This window comes from Dasypus novemcinctus (genome assembly GCF_030445035.2).
Source record: "Dasypus novemcinctus isolate mDasNov1 chromosome Y unlocalized genomic scaffold, mDasNov1.1.hap2 SUPER_Y_unloc_1, whole genome shotgun sequence".
Taxonomy (NCBI): Eukaryota; Metazoa; Chordata; class Mammalia; order Cingulata; family Dasypodidae; genus Dasypus; species Dasypus novemcinctus.
In genome coordinates this window covers 3,806,097-3,824,875 of record NW_027261977.1, presented here as the reverse complement: position 1 = coordinate 3,824,875, position 18,779 = coordinate 3,806,097, and the positions used below count along the sequence as shown (strand labels likewise).

At 33.5% G+C, this 18,779-nt stretch overlaps 1 pseudogene; it reads left to right on the top strand.

The window, feature by feature from the left end:
- The window catches only part of LOC139438578 (lysine-specific demethylase 6A-like), a 74,145-nt pseudogene that overhangs the window by 28,414 nt on the left and 26,952 nt on the right, over positions 1–18,779 (top strand).

Genomic DNA, 18,779 nt, shown 5'->3' with positions numbered 1-18,779 from the left:
TTGATACCAGCTTTGTTTGTACTTTCTTTCTAATAGGATGAATTGCTTTTAGTGAGTCATTTCTTACTTTCCTCATTAAATTTTGTTTTCATCCTACTAGAATTGCTGGTTTCTAAAAAATCTTTGTCCTTTCAGAAATCACTTGTATGATTTTTCTATTAAATAATTACATTCACTCTGATTTCTATCATTTCTTAATATATTTATATAAAAGAAAAGAGAATTGATTTCTTTATTGCCAGAAGACTGTTAGTAGCTTGAAGAAACTTGTTTTTTAATTGTGATTACCAATTTTGCACCTTACTGTGGAAATACGTGCATTAAGCATATATCTCAGCCACAGTTCTATTTGAAATCTTAAATTGAGAAAATGGGTTTGCAGGGAAAGTTCATGTAATAATAGATTTTTGCAATCCAAAATAATTTGGCCTTTCCTTACTTGGAGTATTGAAGTAAGAATCCTAAAGTTTCAGTCTTCTCAGATATCACTATTATTATTTTTTTCTGCTTGTATACCTGCATATATAATGTAGATGAAGCTGATAGATTATGTGTTTTATTACCATCAGATTGTATTTTGGTATGGTGGAAAGATCAGTGCCTGAGAGCTAAGATTTGGATTCAAGTTATGAGTTTACCACAGACTATTTGTGTAATTATTGATTTTCCATATAAACCAGTTGATATCTTAATTTTCATTAACCTATTAAATGAGAAAATTAGATTTAATCTCCCAAGTTCCATTGTACAAGTTATTAAGGTGAATTTTAAATTCCCCAGAAGTTGCCTCAGCTCCCAAACACCTATCCAATTTGAACATATTTCCACCTTTGCTATTTCTTTTGACGTTTTGCCACAAGTGCTGTATCTGTTTATCCATCCATCCATCCATTTTCTAAACATTTGAGAATGGATTGTGTACATTATGCTCCTTGAAGATATAATACTCTCATATAGAACAAATATCTTCAATTATGTAACCATCCAAGTGCATTTAATCAAGTTGAAGTAATTTAACATCGATATAAACTTTACAGGGTTTTTTAAATTTTTAATTTATTTTTTTAAAAGAGATATAGATCACACAAAATGTTACATTAAAAAATGTAAGAAATTCCCATATACCTACTCCCCACATCCCCCACTCTTCCAACATCAACAATTTCTTTCATTAGGACTTTACAATCTTTATATGCCACTGATTTCATTTGTCCCAATAATGTTCTTTGGAACCTTTCCTCCTCCTTTCTTAGTTTCCATCTAGGATCAAGTTTTGCACTTAATTGTCATTGTCTCTTTAGTTGCTGTTTCCTTTTCTTTTATTGTGAGAACATACATATAATATAAATGTTCCTATCTCAACCACTCCCAAGCATACCATTCAGTGGGATTAATCACATTTGCAGTATTGCTAAAGCCTCACCCTTTCATTCCTAAAACTTCCCCTTCTTCCCTGATGGACATCCTGAATCCCTGTGTGTTAACTCACCATTACCCCTGACTCTCATCCCTAGCACCCATTCTCTCAATTCTGTCGCTCTAAATGTATATAATAATTTATGTAGTTACTATGGGCTTAAATTTAACATCCTAAATCTTTTAACAAACACTTGTTTAGATACCGCCTTAATTTCAATAATTTATGCAGTGTTTCTGTACCTCTCAATTCCCCCACCTTTATGAAGTTATTATCACAAGGCACATGTTTTTATACATTATGACTTACCTTACAGTCATATATTTGCTTTTTAATTCATTTAGGAAAAAAAAGTGAAGTTACAAACCAAAAAATACTATCAACCTGGTATTTACATACACCCATGTTGTTACCCTACAGGAAATCTGAAATCTCCATTTCTTCATGTGGCTTAATTTTATTGTGTAGTATCTTTGCCTTTCAACGTACATATTCATCTGCACTTTGTATATGTCTGATCTCCTCTAGTTTTTGCTTATCAAGGTGACTATCTTAAATCTCTCCCTCTTTTCTTAAAATAAATTTTACTTATTTTTCATTGTGTAAAATATGTAAAACTTATATTAACCATTTTTCATTGGTCAACCCTTAGGTAATAAGTACGTCAACAATTTTATGTAACTTTTACCACTCTGTTTCTAGACTGTTTTCATCACACCAAATTGCTATTCAAGTTTTAGAAAGGTTCAAGATGACTTCATATCTTGCAGGCAATCTATTGATCAATCAGAAGCAAGTGTAGATACCTGGTGTTCAATAGGGTAAGTTTATTTAAGAAGTTTAGTTGATAGACAAGGAATATTCACTGATAATACTATATAATTTGTAATATAAAATCAAGTAGTCATATTTAGTCAGGTATTCTTCATTTCTCTTTCCACTGTACTGTATCAGCAGCAAAACCAGCCTATGGATGCCCTACAGGCACCTATTTGTGCTGTACAATTAGATTATGGGCATTCTGCAGCCTGGATGGATCTCAGCATTCTGTATGCATTCTGCAGCCAACCTCAGGATGCCATTAAATGCCATTTAAATGCAAGTAGAAGCAAATATTGTCATAATAGCTTTGCCCTTGGAGGAAGATTTAAATATTTACAGGTATTATTTTAAAATATTTTAAGACACATTTTTCTCCATGATACACAGTCAGGAGGAGGGTGGCTGGAATATTTGTTTAGCTGTGCTTTTATTTCAATAACTTGTTTTCTTATTTTGTAATAGTTTGTGGTATTATTTTATTTTTATATTTTAAATAAGATATGGTATTTTTTTAAAATACATTTTTCCACATTTACATTTTTGCTGGGTAAGAATTTACTTAATTTGTCTGTACATTGTTTACTTTTTAAGTTGTGATAATTTTGTTCTTTTTTCTTTTATTTACTTATTTTAATGTTACATTAAAAAAAATATGAGGTCCCCGTATAACCTCCACCCCACTTACCCCAGCCCTCCCACATCAACAACCTCTTTCATTATCATGGCACATTCATTGCATTTGGTGAATGCAATGGTTTACATTGTAGTTTACACTCTCACCCGGTCCACCCAGGGGCCATGGCAGGACCTACAATGTCCAGCAACTGCCCCTGCAGTACCACCCGGGACAATTCCAAGTCCTGAAAATGCCCCCACATGATATCTCTTCTTCCCTCTCCCTACCCATAGCGGCTACCATGGTTGCTTTCTCCACATCAATGCTACATTTTCTTCCATTACTAATCACAATAGTTCCAGAATAGAATAACAGTAAGTCTACTCTAATGCATACTCTGTTCTTCCATTCTGTGGACCCTGGGATGTTTATGTCCGCTCCACCTCTATAATCAAGAGGGGGTTAGATTCCACATGGATGATGGGTGCAGTTCTCCTGCTTGCAGTTGTAGGCACTCTTGGCTCCCTGATGTGGTGATTGACTTTCTTCACTTCCTTTTAGGCGGCTGGAGTAAGTTCATTAAACCAGATGGTAGGAGTTGCAAGTTTGTTGAGGTTCAGGGCCTGGCTATCACATGGACAGTTGAGAGATTCAGGTCCCCTGAGTATACACTAAACCCCAGCACCAACCACAGTCTGGTAAAAGTTACCAGATAGGCTTGTGAATAAAGATCACATCTGAGTGTTCCATCACACTCAGGAACACATTTTAAAGAAACAAACACAGTTTGTTACTTGTGCTTGAAATTGTGTGAAGATGCCTGTGAGAACTCTGTAAAAGAGTTCAGCTTTGTTCTCATATTCACAAAGTATATTCTGCCTGGTCTTTATACTATCATCTTTCTCAAAGTCCCAAAATTAGAATCTGTTTCTTTTTGAACAAAATAAGCAGCTAGATTCTTGACGGAGATTTAGTTCACTTGCTCTTACTCAAATAGGCTTGTATTAATTTGCTTTTTACATAAAATTTCCTAGGGTCAGTTGTGTAACCTTCCACAATATAAACAAAATTACTTCCTAGTATAGAGGAGGTATGGAGCCTACCAATCCCCACAAAGCTTTCCTCCAGGCAGGGTGCCTTGAACACAGTACAGCAGGTGAGAAGTGACATAATAAGTTCTGTAGGTGCCCAGCTTTAAGGGTTTTTTCCATTCTCTAGTGGTCAACCTACTTTACTAAGTCTAGAAAATCTTTTATTTAAGTGAAGAGATAATGAATTCAAAATAAAATTCCCTCCAATATGGGAGGAAATTTGAATACAAGTTTAAAAGCTTTTTTATTCTCATGCATTTGAAATTAAGGTTTCAATAAAAATATTTTAGGGGTTAATTAAAAAACAAAGCAAAATGTGGTTTTCTAAGTAGATAACATTCTTCCATTGGTGATTCCTTTGATTTTGATTTTCAATATTTACAATCACTTATGTCCACATCCCTTTGAAAAGTATGCAGCTTATAAGTGTCACAAGTTTAAAGGAATGAATTAAGAATATCCAGAACCAGGTTTTTGTCTTCCCCTGTGATTCTTAGGATTTTAAACCTCATCATCCAAATACTGAACCTGTATTAGGCCTCAATCTTGCGCCAATTTCACAGCACTCCTTGCCAGTACACATGATGACTTCTAGCCAAGTAGATGTCCTGTGCAGTCCTGTCAAGAGGAAAAGAACATTTAGTCCAACAAAGGTATAGGTGCACTTTAGAAAAACTAAAAAATTCCAGTCAATAAAGAAGCTCCAACACTCCTGAGGTTATGTACTAGATAGTAGATAGTGTAGTAGACAACCTGTCCTGTGCTTTATATTTGTGGACATTAGGGAGTGAAAAGATTTTAAACTAACTTGCTTCTTTTTTAAAAGGTTTTCTATCCCGGAATCTTAGCATTCTATTAAATAAATAAAGTAGGGGATAAGTTTATCAAATAATTATTTATCTTCCTGATTTTATAATCCTAACATACTTTTCACTATAATTTATAACAATGAAATAAAATGAATGTTGGAGTTAATGGACAGCCTCCTTAGGTACATTGGTAATGGTTTAGGTATGAACCTTTTTGGGTAGTTTAAGGAATCAATACATGTTTTAAATGTACAATTTTCCAAATTGATTATGTGTATTATCCTATTACTTATTTAAAATCATAAATCCTTTTTACCCAAGTGAATATTAAATATATATACTCAATTCATAGTCATTTGATTTCCCACTAGTCATTACTTTTATTATGAGGATTTAGCCAAATAGTCTTTAATTTTTTAAATAATTTTTCTTTAGAATATTTCTGATACCTGGAGTAGTGGCCATATTGTTTCACATGCTCCAGAACAGCAACAAGTTCATTTGTGGTGTCTGACACCACAGAAATTACAGGTAAGGATATTATTCTGAGTTTTCTATTTCTATATTAAAGCAGTAGAGGCACTTTAATTCTTTCAGTATTAATTATTAAAATTTGAATGGCAGTAAATTAAGTAAGTGTATACATAATTAAAATGAGCCTCCATTTTCCAGTGTCAGAAATTATGCTTGTTGTGTTTTGTATTTCATAAAGAAGTAGTATATTCATGTGTTATTAAGAACTATTAGAAAGTAGAGGATATATAAGGTAGAACCTCTTTAAAGTTCCTTCTCTTAGCCACATATTTCCCTTTGCCAAATACACCTAGTCTTCTTAGTTCTTATTTTTTTCCAGAGGTATTTTGTGCATGCATAAACATATATGACTTTTTTCCCTCATATATTCCTTTTTGACTTTCTTCTATAAATGAAAGGTAAAATGCCTTATGAGTGTGTAGGACTTTGTTTTTTTCCTCAAGAATGTAGCTGTGAGACCTTCCCATGTCTATGTAGAGCTTTTCTGCTTTTATTATGTCTATACATTATACAGACACAGTATGTATATTAATGCATCCATTATTTGGTGAGAATTCTGTTACGGGTCATCCACATCATTTCCATTGTCAGTATTATAAACAATGCTGCCTTAAGCACTTAACACTTAAATCTCTTTCTATGTGAAGATTGGAAATTCAGACTTCACAGTGCACCCTTGTTCAGGTGGTGAATTTTTTTCATTTTTTCCTACTTTTCTCAGACTTCAGAAAAGACATGGAAAATTATTGGTCAGACATTACTATCTTTGACCAGAAAAGTTCTGAGTTTTATCAATAAGGGTTTGTTTTATAACATGATATTCATTAGATTTGTTTCATAATATTCTTCTTTTCTTTCTCTAGCATTTGAAACAGCTGCGTGTGAATAGAGATAATTTAAATCCAGCACAGAAACTGATGCTGGGACAGTTAAAAAGTTAGTTTGTCTTAATGCAGCAACACCAAGTGTGTATAGCATTTATATTCTAAAATTTATCCCTGTATGTTAATGATTCATTTTACCTTCTGACAGCATTCTGTAGAATTCTTTAATCAGAACATTTTAAAATAATCGTGGACAGAGAGCTTTTTAGAGAAAATTGTCATAAATTAATTTAGTACAAAAAACCTGGGGCATTACTATGTTTTATGTAATATTTGATATGCATTGTAAGCAGTTAGAATTTTTATTTACTTCATAATTAAATATCCCAAATTTAGGAGGAAACATTTTAAGGTTTGTTTGGATTAAAGGCTTTGGCAAGTATGTGCAATTGAATGGAATTTAGAAATCCCTCATTAGATAGTGAGAAAAGGATTTATAAATTTCTGATTCATTATTTTTAATTTTCAGTTATTTTCTTTTTTTTATTATGTTGTTAATAAATGGTCTTTCCTTTGATTATAAAATGAAACAGATTTCTGCTCTACTCTACAAGTGTGATAGCTAAAAATGAACATAATTTCTTGTTTTCACAGTGTATATATTTTTTAACATAGAGTAATTAAATGTAGAATAAAATTGGAAAGAAATTGGTTATATATTTTTGAAGTCACACAAGCAGGTTTTATTTCTTGTTTTTGAACATGAGACAAACAGGAGTTGCTTACTTACAATCTACTGGAATTCCTAACGGGCCAATAACTGACTCATCACTGCCTCCAAACTCTATCTCAGGCCAGCAGCCACATGCTGCTGTGACCAGAGAGCCTAGCATCTCTCACCCTGGAGTTCGCCCTGCTTGTCCTGGGCAGCCTTTGTCCAATGGACCTTTTCCTGCAGGCTGTGTTCCTTGCAGCACATCCAAAACACTAGGGAATTCAGAAATTATTTTGATAGGCAGTAATTGTATAAAAGGAAATGGAAGTGATGGAAATGTGCCTTACCTACAGCGAAACACACTCAATCTACCCATAACTGCACAAACTTGACCAGCAGTACAGAGGAGCCATGGAGAAAACAGCTATCTAATTCCATTCAGGTAACACCAACACTAGCTGTTTTGTTAGTTTCTCATAGAATATTTCTTCCTGTGATATGTGTACATTTTGGAGGAATAAGAAAAAAATTAGGAACTGATTTTATCTATAAAACTATTTTAAACAATTCATAATTATATGAGAGTTTTAAGTGTTACTATGTGTTTACTCACTATAAAATTAATATACTTATATAATATGTCGGATAATCTGAAATATTTATATCTTCACAATTCCCTATTTACCAGATGCTGAGTGTTATGGATTCATGCTAATAGGTGAAAAACTAATAAAGTTTCAGTTACTGTTAATTACAAGGAATAGTGTAAGTATGAGAATGCTGAGTAATTAGGGGGGCCATGATGTTAGTCTCAGAAAATTGAGGGAATTTGGAAGGAGAAAGGAAAGATAAAATGAGGCTAGTGAAGTTAAGAGTATGAAATGTGAGCATTTAGTTTAGAGTCTAGAATTTCATGAATGTCCTTTTTATCAGATATATGATATATTTGCTCCATTGTTACTTTGTTTTTAAACCTTTTACTTCTGTATATTACACTATGATGTGTCATTTTTATGCAGTTGTTCTTCTGTATTTTTTGGGTTTATTTCCATAGTGAGTGCCCAGAGTGGAATTGAAGACTCAGATGGTTAAAATTCTAGCATATTACATGGAGAGACTTTATTATTCAACCATAGAGGAAATATGTAGCTTCTTGCTGGAACACATTCTAAACGGTGTTGTTGTAGGTCATTTAGTAAAAAGTAGATTAAGTTTTTTTTTAAATTCAAGTAATTGTGAAAAATCATGTGTAACATATAGGATTTCCAAATAGCACCCTATTATTAATTATCACAACTTGTATTTGTGTGGTACATTTGTTACAATTGATGAAAACACTTTTTCGTAATATATTAGTTCATGATTTAACTTAGGGTTCAGTGTGTTATGCTGCTACATAGATTTTGTTTTCCCTAAAACTAAGATTAATTTTATTAATTTTTATGGAGGAATAAGATGGTGTAATCACAGAATTGTGTATTCATCACTACCGTAAATGTTTTGCATTTTCATTACTCCCAAAAGAAAACCCCCTAATGCTTAGCAGTTACTTTTCAATCCTTTTATCCATCCCCTGCCATACATATCTGATAACTTTACGTTTTTTCTTGAAATACAGTCAAAACTTGTCAGAGACGAGAGGTACAGAGTGCTGGACACTGAACATTCAAGAGTTATCATAACAAAGAGCAAGATCAGGAAAGGCTTCACTGAGGTGCTGACATTTGATTAAATACTTCAAAGAGTTGCTGACAAACCAATGAAGATCATTGGGATAACTAAGGAGCAGTGGGTCCTCAGCTGATTTGAGGAGAAACAAGAAAGCCACTTAACTAAATAGTATAAACCAGGAGTAATCTGAGAAAACTGAAGGTTTGGGTAGTAATGTGATATGTAGGATTTGACAGATGGGGATACTCACCACTATACTAATGAGGACACGACTGTAGAATTTGTTTAGCCATGTGAGTCACTATACAGACATTGGATTTTACTCTTAAAAAAGGAAAACTGTAGGAGTGCTTTGAATTGATGAATGGCATGATCCTTTTTTTTTTTTTTTGCTTAGTTTATTAAGGATAATTTCCAAACTATTAAATTTACCCACTTTCAATGAATAAAGTTATATTTTGACATTGGATACAGTTGAATATCCATCAACAAACTAGTTTTAGAATATTTCCCTAACCCCTAAATGTTCCCTTGTTCTCTTCAGTCAGTTCTTACCAATATCCCTAGCTGAGGCAACACTAATCTGCCATCCATCTCTACAGTTTTACTTTTCAAGGAATTTCATACAAATGGTATGATAAAACATTTAGTCTTTTATACCTATATTCTTCTACTTAACATGTTTTTGATGTTAAATTTCATTGTTATATATAATAATAAATGCTTTTTATAGCTGAGTAATATTCTCATGTATATATAGCAACTTTTTATTTAACCATTTACTAGATTAGAAATTTTTTTTTTTTTGGTGTTATATGTCATGTTACTGTAAGCATCCTGAAGTCTTTTGATGGGTTTTATTTCTCTGTCTAGGGGTAGAAACCTGTGCATGGAATTGCTGTTTTGGGTGGTACATATATGTTAAACTTTCAAAGATTCTCCCAAACTCCAATCCAAAGTGGCTGAACCATTTTACTTCCTATAAGCAGTATAAAGTGATTCCTGTCAAAGCAGATTCTTTTCTCCTGGTATATCTTTAAATTCAGTTCCTGGATTTAAAAGACACCAGTCACTCAGAGAGGAAGTGTTCATTTAATTGCACAAACAATGGAACACAGTAGCTTCGTGGCCAAAACTGTCTCCAGATTTGCAGAAATTCTCTATTTAAAACACCAGGATGCCAATGAGTAATTGGGGTGGAGTTTGAACCGGTTCTTTCATTAATAAACATTAAGGGCTGCAAAGGATGGGGGTAGGTGTGGGGGTGGTGGTCTGTGAATCACAAAGGTAAAACCATTATCAGAGATCAAGACATCCAGGAGAGGGGAATACTAAAAATCAGTTACATGATTTTTCATATGGCTATCAGCCAGAGGAAGGTGGAGTGGTCACCCTATCAATAGAAATGTTCATATACAAAGGTAAGACTTCTCTAGAGTAACCATTACAATGGTAGGTTTATAGTTGGAAATGGTCACATATAAAGGATAAAGTCACTGTAGACATTTTCAGTAACTTCCTATTGCTATGAACAATGGTGTGTAAATATTCTTTTTTTTTTTAAGATTTATTTTTCTTATTTCTCCCCCCTCCCCGACCTCTTTCCCCCCATTGTCTGCTCTCTGTGTCCATTTGCTGTGTGTTCTTCTGTGTCCGCTTGGATTCTCATTAGGTGGTTCTGGGAACCAATCCTGGGACCTTCCAGAGTAGGAGAGAGGCTGTTACTCTCTTATACCACCTCAGCTCCCTGTTCTGCAATGTCTTCTCATTTTCTCTCCTCTGTTTCTCTTGTTGCATCATCTTGCTGCACCAGTTCTCCATGTTGGCTGGCATTCCCCTGTGGGCTGGAATCCTGTGTGGACCATCTCACTGTGTGGGCCAGCTTGCCCTCACCAGGAGATCCTGGGCATCAAAACCTGGACCTCCTATATGGTAGATAGGAACCAATTGGTTGAACCACATCATTTCCCCACATATCCACTTAAGTCCCTCTTTTGAGGTCTTTGGGTTATATATGTAGAAATGAAATTGCATAACATACTGCTATCTTATTTAATTTCATAAGGAAATACCACATTGGTTTCCACAAGGTCTGCACTATTTTACATTCCCACCACTGATGTACACGGGTTCCTATTTCTTCATATCCTTGCTTTTCATATTCTTTTTTTTTTCCAATAAAAAATAGCCATCCTAGTAGGTGTGAAGTGGTATCTCATTGAGGTTTTGATTTTCATTTTCTTAGAGGCTTATGATTTTGACCATCTTTTTATATGAGTATTGGTCATTTGAAAATCTTTGCAAAAATGTGTATTCAAATCCTTTTCATGTTGTTTAATTAGGCTGTTGTCTGCTTGTTACATTCTAGGGATTCTTAATAAATTTTGGATATGAAGTGCTTATTAGATATATTACTTGCAGTATTTTCTACCTTTCTGTAGTCTTGTCTTTTGCCTAATAAAAGGCCCTGAAGGTTTTACCTTATGTTGTCTTCTCAGAGTTTTGTGTTTTTAGCATTTATTTAGGTCTTTGATATATTTAGAATTAATTTTCCTATATGGAAACATTACAAAATTGTATTCTCTAGGTGACATCGAGAAATTCCTGGAAACACAGAAACTACCACAGGAGGAAATGGAATAAATAGTTCAATAAACTTTAACTAGTGAAGAGATTGAATCAGTAATTGAAAACCTCCCAACAAAGAAAAGACTAAAACCATATGACTTCACAGTAGAATTTTCCTAAACATCCAAGAACACTTAATTCCAAACCTGCTGAAACTCTTCCAAAAAATTAAAGAGGGTCAACATAAGAAAGTAAATTAATACATTCCATCATCATCCTAAAACCAAATCCAGTAAAGATATCCCATGAGAAGAAAATTACAGACCATTATTTCTAATGAATACATAAATGCAGAAATCCTCAACAAAATACAAGCAAACAGTACTTTAAAAGAGTTATAAAAAAGGAAAAAAAAATAATTAGACACCATGATTTTGTAGGAATTATCCCAGGTGTGTAAAGGTGGTTCAACATAATAACATATTTAATGCACCACATTAACAGAATGAAAGGGGAAAACATGATCTTTACAATTCATGATAAAAGATATTTGACAAAATATAGCTCCTTTCTTGATTACAAACTTAGAAAACAAAGAATAGAAAGACACTTCCTCACCTTGAAATAGGGCATTTATGTAAAAACCTACAGCTAACAACAAAATAAGTGGTAAAAGACTGAAAGCTTTCCCTCTAAAATCTGGAATAAAGCAAGGAAGCCTCGTGACCCCTGTAATTCAATATTGTTCGAGACATTGAAAATTAAACTGAAGGTGCCACATTTGAAAGAAATAAATGCTTTTCCTATTTGCAGATGACATGATTCTGCAGCAGAACCTTCTAAAAAATCCACAAGAAATTTCCCAGAACTAGTATGAATTCAATGAAAGGGTGAAGTACAAAATCAATATGCAAAAATTAGTAGTGTTTTTAGCACAAAACAATAAGCAATCTGACAAAGAAACCAAGAAACAAATCTAACTAGAGTTATACAGGATTTACACTCAGAAAACTTCAAAGCACTTCTAGGAGAAATCAGGATGTACCTAAATAAATGTAAGAACATTCCATGTTCATGTATTGGAAGACTAAATATTGTTAAGATGTCATTTCTCCCTGAAGCAATGTACAGGTCAATACAAAACCCATTAGAATGGCTAAGATTAATATTTTAAAAACTGAAAATTAAAATTGTTGGAGAGTGCTTCTTTGACTTTTTTTTCCTCCCTCAGTATTCATTCCCGTTAAAGAGGCTCTGACAATAGGATTAAGATGTATTCTGAATGAAATGTATCTCACTTTAAATGAAATTGTCTCATCATAAATGTCCTCCTTTACATGGACCCAGGAATGGATTAAATTTAAGAACATGTTTTTCTAGGTATGTCCAGCTTCAAACTACCACATTCTGTGATCCAATTTCTAGGTAGAGACCTGAAAGAAAAGGACTCAAACACATAATTGCACACCGATGTTGAAATGGTGGTATTGTTCACAATTGCCAAAGGCTGAAGTAACTTTTTTTTTTTTGTCCATCAACCTTGAAGGAATAAAGAAAATGTGGTATGTAAAAATAATGGAGTAATGTGTACCCATAAAAAGGAATGAAATTGTGATACAGGCAACATTGAAAATGCTGAACACAAAGAGTACAGTACTGTATTATTTCACCGAATGAATTAAATATAACAAACTCATAAAGGCAGAATCAATACCAGTGGACTGGATGTAGATGTGGAGACATTAATTAAGCCTTAAATTATCCTATTTTCTGTTTGGAAATATGGAAATGTTTTGGTAATAAATTGTGATGAGAGAAGTGCAATGTAATTAATGGCACTGAATTACATATTTAAATATAGTTAAAAGGGGAAATTTTTTGTATTCTATATATTACTGGATAAAAATTTTTAAATTTATGGAATTGCAGAGCACAAATAGTGAAGCCTGTTATACACATGGAATGTCATTAAAAGTGCAATTATAGAAATGTGCTTTCATAAATTTTTACAAATTTACATGAGAGCAGTTTTAATAGGATGGGAATCCTAAATTGCATGCATTTTTTTTGTAAACACACATCTTTAATTTAAATTAAAAAAATTTAAAAAGTATGTTTTTTCCAAAATCTTCTCTTAAGAATGTCATTTCAGTTTTTTACTTTAAGTGGGCCATTGTTTTCTGTTTTTTTTTTGTATTTTTCTTATTAAGTCTCTCTTATTTGTTCATTATAGTTTGTTCCTTAATCTTGTATTCAGCTATTGTTGATAAATAGCCTTCTCTGCATGCCAGAAAGCAACAAAAAAACAAAACAAAAAAGGAAACTTGCAGATTTGCTCTTCTTGCTTTTGTCCTTCAGCATTTACATAGCCTTTTATAGTACCTAAAGAACTATCCAAGGTGAAAACATATGGGTGTTCTAATTTATTTTCTGTGCAATTTATCTTGTCCTAGCCAGAAGCTCATAGTGTTACCAATAACTGCATTTACACAGACACTTTGAATATTCCAGATTGCCCCTACGAAGTATTCATTCCTTCAGTTCTGGGGTCCTGTACCATATATTAACTAATATCTTGCTTCACACATTTGTGGTTTGGTTGTCTTTTTGATGTCTCACTGCCCTTCCAGACACAAGAACATGTCAGAATGAATTCTCAGATCAGCAATACAGGGGTGAGTGTGATAGATCTGTCCTTCCGGCTGCCACTGACAGCTCTCCTCCCTGCAGAATATGGAACCAGGAAGCTGTAGGTGAATGTGGACTGTTGCCCGCCAGTGTGAGGAGGAGGATAGGGGAAGTACCATTCCAACCCCTGAAGATTTTCTTCTTATTTTTTGAAAAATCTGTTTTATTGATATATGTTAATAAAGCATAGCTGTGCATCCACACTATACAGTCTCTGATATTTGGTATGATCACATAGGTGTGCATTCATCACTTCATTTATTATTACTACTATTGGAATAGAGCAATTTCATTGTTTCAGTAATAACAATAAACAAAAACCAAACTCTACCCCTTAATTATCATCCCTTAGTCTCTCTAACCTTCCCTTGCCATATAGCTGCTGTTCTCTTTCCATCTCTCTAATCTATTTGTAGTTACATTTTGTATAGGTGGAGTCAAACAATATGTAGTATTTTTGTCTACTTCCCTTCACTTAATTTATTTCCTTTTTTGATTACCCTTAATCTAAGATTATTAATATATTACTATACACTACTGTCCATAATTCCTCTGGCTATATTTTTGCTTGATATGTACATCTTCTAACAGCTTATTTGTTCAATTTCAAGAAAACACAGTCATATATGCAGTATTATCCATATTCATTCTTCACGTGTGGTTTTGCCATACTATACAGACCCATGTTCCACATTTTTAACTTTCCTTCCATTAATATATGCAACCATAATCTCTCCCTTTTGACCACATTAAACCTCTATATTAGCACAGCTAATTAATGAACTTTATGATGTGCTCTCACCATTTCTATTCATTATAAAGATCTACAGCCTCTTTACCAATTTCTGTACAGAATAAACCTCAATTTCCATTCTGTTCTCTTTCTAATTTCTATATTCTAATATACTCCATGAGTTTTCATTATATACTTAGTCCATAATAGTGCAATCATACAGTATTTGATCTTTTGTGTCTGGCTTATGTAACTGAATGTAATGACCTCCAGTTTCATCCACATTATCAAATGCTTTATTCTTCTTACAACTGAATAATATTCCATTGTATCTGTACACCACAGTTTCTCTATTTGTCAGTTGATGGACACCTAGATTGTTTCCTTCTGTTGGCAATTGTGAATAACACCATTATGACCATTGAAGTGTAGGTGTCTGCTCATCTCACTGCTGTCAGTTCTTCTGGGTATATATTAATACTTTGTAGTGCTATTTCCGGCTCACATAGCAAATCTATGTTCAAATTCCTTAAGAACTGCCAAACGGTTCTCTATAGTGGCTGTACCATTCTACACTCCCATGAGCAGTGAATGAGCATTCCCATCTCACCCCATCCTTTCCAACACTTGTAGTTTTCCCTCCCTTTAATAGTGGACATTCTAATAGGTATTGAAATTATATCTTTTTATAACATTGATTTCATTTTCTTAATTACCAGTGTTATAGAACACTCTTTGTGTGTTTTTCCAGCATTTGTGTTTCTTCTTTGAACAAATGTGTTTTCAAGTCTTTTCCCAATTTTAAAAATTCAGTTACTTGTCTTTTTATTTTTTCATTATAGCTTCTCTTTATCATGGATATTAAATCCTTATTGGATAAGTAATTTCCAGGTATTTTCTCCCACTGAGTTTGCTGCCTTTTCACCCTTTTAACAAAGTCCTTTGTAGTTCAAAAGTGCTAATTTTGAGCAAGTGCCATTTTTTTATTCTTTCTTTTATTGCTCATGATTTGGATGTAAGGTCTAAGAAACTACCACCTACCACAACATCACTTTTATTCTAGTTGTGTTATTGTCCTTGCTTTTATACTTAGGTCTTTCTTCTATTTTGAGTTGATTCTTGTATAGGGAATGAGAAAAGCCATTGTTTTGGCTATTTCCCAGCACCATTTGTTGAAAAAACTGTCTTATTCTGGGAACATGAACTTGGTAGGTTTGACAGAACCAGTTGGCCAGAGAGGTGAGATTTTATTTCCGGACTCTCAGTTCTTTTCTTCTGATCACTATATACATCTTTACACCAATACCATGCTGTTTTGACCAGTCTCTTCGTAATATGTTTCAAGTGAAAGATCTCTCACACTGCTCTTCATTTTTAGAGTGTTTTTGGCTATTTGGGATGTCTTTACCCTTCTAAATAAATTTGATAATTGCCTTTTGTATTTCTAGTTCCATAAACTAAACTGTTGAAATTTTGATTGGTATTACATTAGTCAGCCAAAGGGGTACTGATGCAAAATACCAGAAATATATTGGTTTTTAGAATGGATATTTATTTGGGGTAGAAGCTTGTAGTTACTAGGCCATAATAAAGCATAAGTTACTTCCCTCACCAAAGTCTCTTGCTACTTGTTGAAGCACAGTAACTTCTGATATCTGCAAGGTTTCAGGCTTCCTGTGTTCTCTTCCTGGGAGCAGGAACTCTACCTCATAGTGACATGACCCAGTCAAAGACTTCTTTTTTTTTTTTTTTTCTGCACCCATGCCTTTTTATTTTTATTTTTTACTTTTTAAAAGATACTTAGGTTACATAAATGCTACTTTAAAAATATAGGAGATTCCCATAAGCCCTGCTTCCCACATCTTCCCCACTTTAACAACATTCCTTATTAGTATGGTATATTCACTTACTCATTAGTTTATCAAGTGAAAGTGAAACCTCTGAATCCAATCCAATCTGATATGCCCAGAGGAAAAGATCATCTCAGAATCCCAATTCAGTAGCTATATTTGGAATTCATAAAGAATAACAAACTGCTACACATTGAATCTTTACATCAGTTTGGGTAGAATTATCATCGTCACAACGTCTATGAATATTGAATATCTTTCCATTTATTTAGGTATTCATTGATTTCTTTTAGCATTGTTTTGTAGCTCTCTGAACATAGGTCCTGACATCTTTGGATAAATTGGTTCCTAAGTATTTGAGTTTCTTTGTTATTATTGTAAATGATTTTTTTTCCTTTTTTACTCCTTAGATTAAGTGCTAGTCTACAAAACATTGATTTTTGCATGTTGATCTTGTATTCTACCACTTACCTGAACTCATTTATGAAGTCAACTGGCTTTATCATAGTCATTTCAGAATTTTCTAAATATAGAAACATGACATCTGTAAATAGAGAGGGTTTTAGTTTCTCATTTTGGATGTTTTTTATTATTTTTTCTTGTCTAATTGCTCTATCTAGAAATTGTAGCACACTGTGGAATAACAATGGTGACAGGGGATATCCTTTTCTTATTCTCATTTATAGAAAGTTTCCAATCTTTCTACTTGTATGATGTTGGCTGGGGGATTTTCATACATGCCATTTATCCTAGTGAGGGTATTTCCTTTTATTCCTATCTTTTGAAAGTTTCTTATCAAGAAAGGATGGTGGATTTTGCTGAATTCCTTCCTACATCGATTGAGATGATCATGTAATTTTTCCTTCAAGTTGTTAGTGTGATGATAATTATATTTATTGATTTACATATATAGAAATATTATTTGCGTACCAGGAATAAATCCCACTTGGTTGTGGTATATAATTCTTTTGATATGCTTTTGGATACTATTTGCAAGTATCTTCTTGAGAATTTTTGTATATATCTTTAGAGAGATTGGTCTGTAATTTTCTTTTTTTGTAGTTTATCTGACTCTGGTATCAGGTGATGTTGGTCTCCTAAAATATTTAGTGATTTTTATCTTCCTATTAAGTTTTCTGGAAGAGTTTAAACAGGATTGGTATTAATTCTTTTCAGAATGCTTGTTGGAATTCATCTGTGAAGCCATTTGGCCCTGGGCTTTTATTATTTGGGAGTTTTTTTTTTTTAAACAAATACTTTCATTGTTTAATATTAACAATGCCTACAATTCATTCAAAGTGTATAATCAGTTGTATTCAGTAGAATCACATAGTTGTGTATTTTTGCTTGTTTTGTTGTTTTATTATTAATATTGAAATAAGGAAAATGCTCTTAATGATTGATGTAATGAAAGCAACAACTATTTTGAGAAATTGTTGATGGATAATAGGTCTCTTTTAAGTGTGATTGGTTTTTTGAGTTCTTGTGTTCCTCGTAGTCATTGTCGGTTGTTTATATATTTCTGTGAATTTGTCCATTGCTTGTAGGTTGTCTAATTTGTTGACATGCAGTTTCTCTTAAAATCCACTTAGGATCCTTTTTATCTTTCTGTGGGCTCACTCATAACTCACCCACCCTTCACTTCTGACTTTATTGATTTGTATCTTCTCTCTTTATTTAAAATTCTATTCTACCTGAGGGTTTGTCAATATTGTTGATCTCAAAGAATCTACTTTTGATTTTGTTGGGTTTTCTCTGTTGATTTATTGTTGTTATTGTTCTCTATTTAATTTATTTCTGTTCTAATATATTAAAAATGTAGAGGATTCCCATATGCCTAACCTCTTACCCCTCCCACACTTTCCCACATTAGCAACATCCTTCATTAATGTGGAACATTTGTTACAATGGATGAATTGGAGCATTGCCACTAAGTGTAGCTTATATTTTACATTACAGTGTTAAACTTTCACACAAGTTTGTAAGTTATAACAAGATACATAATGGCCTGTACCTGTCATTGCAAAATCATGACAATTCCATGGTCCCCAAATGCCTCCATAATACAACTGTTTTTCCCTCTCTCTCCCCTCAGAATCTCCGGTGGCCAGTGCCTCAACATCAGTGATGTAAGTTCACAGTAAGTTTGTGGTACAATAACAGTAACTCTACTCATGTCCATCGTTCATTCCTGAATCCTAAGGATTCTGGGATTGTGATGCCAACTCTGCCTCTAATTGAGAGGGGGCTTAGATCCCATGGGGGCAGATGGACAGATCTATCTTGCTTGCAGTTATAGACTCTCTCTGTTCCTTGGGATGGTCATTGTCCATCATCATGTCCTTGTTAGTTGTCGTAGATGAGTCTAATGAACTAGAGATTAGGTGATGTAACTTTTCTGAGATTCAGGGCCTGATGGGCACATGGAAAGTGGAAAAATT